Here is a 3,508-nt window from a genome sequence, read left to right as displayed (position 1 = left end):
TTATGTTATATGACCCTTTGATCAGCAGGATCACACACACACACACACACACACACACACACACACACACACACACACACACACACACACACACACATATACATACAATGCTTTGTCTTAGAACCAAGGGGGCGTGGCTTTGTTCTGACGAGGAGGTCAGATCTGGGGGTCATTTTCGTGGTAGACACAGACGAGGCCTCCCTTGCGCAAATAATAGATCGATCGACTGTCTTGTTTTCTTCATGATGAATAAGTCTCTAGAATTAGCGGGGCTTGTGGAAACACAGACCCAACAGTAAATTACAATATTTTATTGATATTTTATTTTGTATCCATCAAGGGCTTCGGGTGATCTGCAGTTTCACCCTTTCCCAAGCTGGAGACATTTTCCTTTTCACACACTTTCCTTGGCTGAACAATGACACAACCTTAATATACCTTATGCATCTCTCTATTTTATTTAATATGTCTTCGTGTGAATTATCTGCTTTCATTCATTCTATTCATTCTGGGCATGGTCGTCATCCCAACTATGTTTCATTGTTAATACCAGTTTACAGGTTGTTATCCTTGCTATTATTAGTTTGAATACATTAGAGATAAGCTCTAATTTAATTTATCCTTTTGTTTATTCCACTTTATTCCTCTTGTATTTATATGTATTCAGTTGGCTCTGTATCCAGCCCTTTTTAAACTTGTACTTTGATCTCTAATTTTTCACTTGATGAGGGATTATTATGTTCTGTTTTTCTGACTGTTTATCTTTTTTTCTCTTGTTTTTTCTCTTTGTTTTCGTCTCACCTATCTGCTTCTTTTTTTCTTTGGTTTTTTTTTCAGGCCAGGAAGTATTGTGATTCTTGAGTATGTTTTCCTTTCTTTTCTTTCGTCTCTCCTACTTCTTTTAAAGAGCCTCCTTCAGATGTGTTAGCGCTGAAGGACTACATTTCCCTTCCCAAGTGGGACTTTTATTTTCTTAGGATTTCTCCATCTACAAGCACTGATTTGTCTGGCGCCTGGACATTTCTTTTCTAGCACTGCTCGTCAGCAGTGAGTTTGGTGGGCTGATTCCCCATTTACACAGAACTGCAAAGCCTTCTCTGGCACACTTGACTCGGGAGTGGTGGCTTACACGCCCTTCTACTCCGTGCTATTCATGGAGCGGTGTCAGTTTTATGAGGCGGAACTCAACCTTTCCCCTTTGTCACCAGTACGTGGGCTTTTGCAGGATACACAAACATGGAAGTAGTTCAGCAGTTTATTTGTGCTGTGAAATCAACTTACTTCCAAAACACATATAGACATAGACATTCACGCATTTTTAATAATTTGTCACGAAGTAATTGCAGCTACTTCTGAAACCAGTCTAAATATAATTTATCACGTGTTTATTTCTTTAAACCCTTGCGGCCGGTTAGACCTCTTTAGACCCTTGCGGCGGGCTAGACCTATTGCGCAAAAACCTTACGGCAGTTCAGACCAAAACAGTGTTTTCTCACCCTCAGTCGTCTTTTTGCTGGTTGTTCAGGTCGTCTGGCTGGATCCCAGCGACCAGAACTAATTCACTGGCCTGGACCCGAATTCACATCCCAGGACTTTCTCCTCTACCTGGAGAGGGCTGTCAACAGACTTCGGTGCTGGCTTCCCACGACGTCAGGATGCAGCAGTCAGACCTTGGATTGGAGTCACAGAAACGCGTCTGTTGTTTCCACTCCGGCTCGAAGGACCAATTTAAATGACAGGGGATTTCTAAGAATCTCCCAAACAGTTCTTCAGTTGAGACAACTAAGTTAGAAAACACAAACACTGCAGTTGATTTACTTGCAAGGGCAGCCACAGAGCGCTCGTACTCGCAGAGAGACACTCACGGACTCGTGCTCTGTGACTGTCTGCGTTCTTTATTTATACAAGCTGGTTACATGTGCGTACAAAGATAACAAAGTTATTCCAAGAACTCAGAGCTGAGGTTCCCCTTTTCTACATCTGTATGTTCTCGGAAAAGAGGAAGCTGTTAGTTGCTAAAATAAGTTTATCACTCAAAAGTTGTTATATGGCAAGTCACGTAGACATGTGGTTTGCTTAGTGATCCTAAAAAGGGCACATTTCATGTAGCTGATCACACTATGTACAATTTTCTTTTAACAGGGACATGGGCCCATCCTCCCGCAGGCCCACCACCCGCAGGAGGCGCCATAGGGGTCGGGCGCACTGTGTGCCGGGCGGCAGCCAGGAGCGGAGGCCCTGGCGGACTGATCCCCGGCTGCCAAGACTGGCAATTGGGACATGGAATGTCACCTCTCTGGTGGGGAAGGAGCCTGAGTTAGTGCGTGAGGTTGAGAGGTACCGGCTAGATATAGTCGGGCTCACCTCTACGCATGGCTTGGGCTCTGGAACCAGTCTCCTGGAGAGGGGCTGGACTCTATCTCAGTCTGGAGTTGCCCCTGGTGAGAGGCGGCGGGCTGGGGTGGGTATTCTAATATCCCCTCGGCTTGCTGCTGGTACGTTGGGGTTCTTGGATGAGAGGGTTTGTTCCCTGCTCCTTAGGGTCGGGGAACGGGTCCTGACTGTCAACTGCGCTTATGCGCTGAGTGGCAGTTCAGAGTACCCAGCCTTCTTAGAGTCCCTGGGTGGGGTGCTGGAAGGTGCTCCACCTGGAGACTCTGTTGTTCTGCTGGGAGACTTCAATGCTCACGTGGGTAATGACAGCGAGACCTGGAGGGGCGTGATTGGGAGGAACGGCCTCCCTGATCTGAACCCGAGCGGTGTCTTGTTATTGGACTTCTGTGCATATCACAGTTTGGCCATAGCGAACACCTTGTTTGAACATAAGAGTGTCCATAAGTGCACGTGGCACCAGGACGCTCTAGGCCGCAGGTCGATGATCGATTTTGTAATCGTATCACCAGACCTGCGACCATATGTTCTGGACACTCGGGTAAAGAGAGGGGCTGAGCTGTCAACTGATCACCACCTGGTGGTGAGTTGGATCAGGTGGCGGGGGAAGACGCTGGACAGACCTGGTGCACCTAAACGCGTAGTGAGGGTGTGCTGGGAACGTCTAGCAGAGGCCCCAGTCCGCGAGATCTTCAACGCACACCTCCGGCAGAGCTTCAACAGCATTCTGAGGGAGACTGGGGACATTGAGTCCGAATGGACCATGTTCAGCATCTCCATTGCCGAAGCTGCTGCATTGAGCTGCAGCTGCAAGGAGGTTGGTGCCTGCTGTGGTGATAATCCCCGAACCAAATGGTGGACACCAGAGGTGAAGGGAGCCACCAGGCTGAAGAAGGAGTCCTATCGGGCTTGGTTAGCCTGTGGGACTCCGGAGGCAGCCGACAGGTATCGACAAGCCAAGCGGAATGCGGCTCGGGCAGTGGCTGAAGCAAAAACTCGGGTGTGGGAGGAGTTCGGAGAGGCGATGGAAAAAGACTTTCGGACTGCCTCGAAGAGATTCTTGCAAACCGTCAGGAGTCTCAGGAGGGGAAAGCGGTGCTCTACCTGCACTGTGTAT

The sequence above is a fragment of the Mchenga conophoros genome, linkage group LG15 (genome assembly GCF_057382185.1).
Source record: "Mchenga conophoros isolate Kocher_MC1m ecotype Shallow Benthic linkage group LG15, M_conophoros_male_GT1.1, whole genome shotgun sequence".
NCBI lineage: Eukaryota > Metazoa > Chordata > Actinopteri > Cichliformes > Cichlidae > Mchenga > Mchenga conophoros.
The sequence above is the reverse complement of the archived record's forward strand: the minus strand, read 5'-3'. Positions refer to the sequence as shown.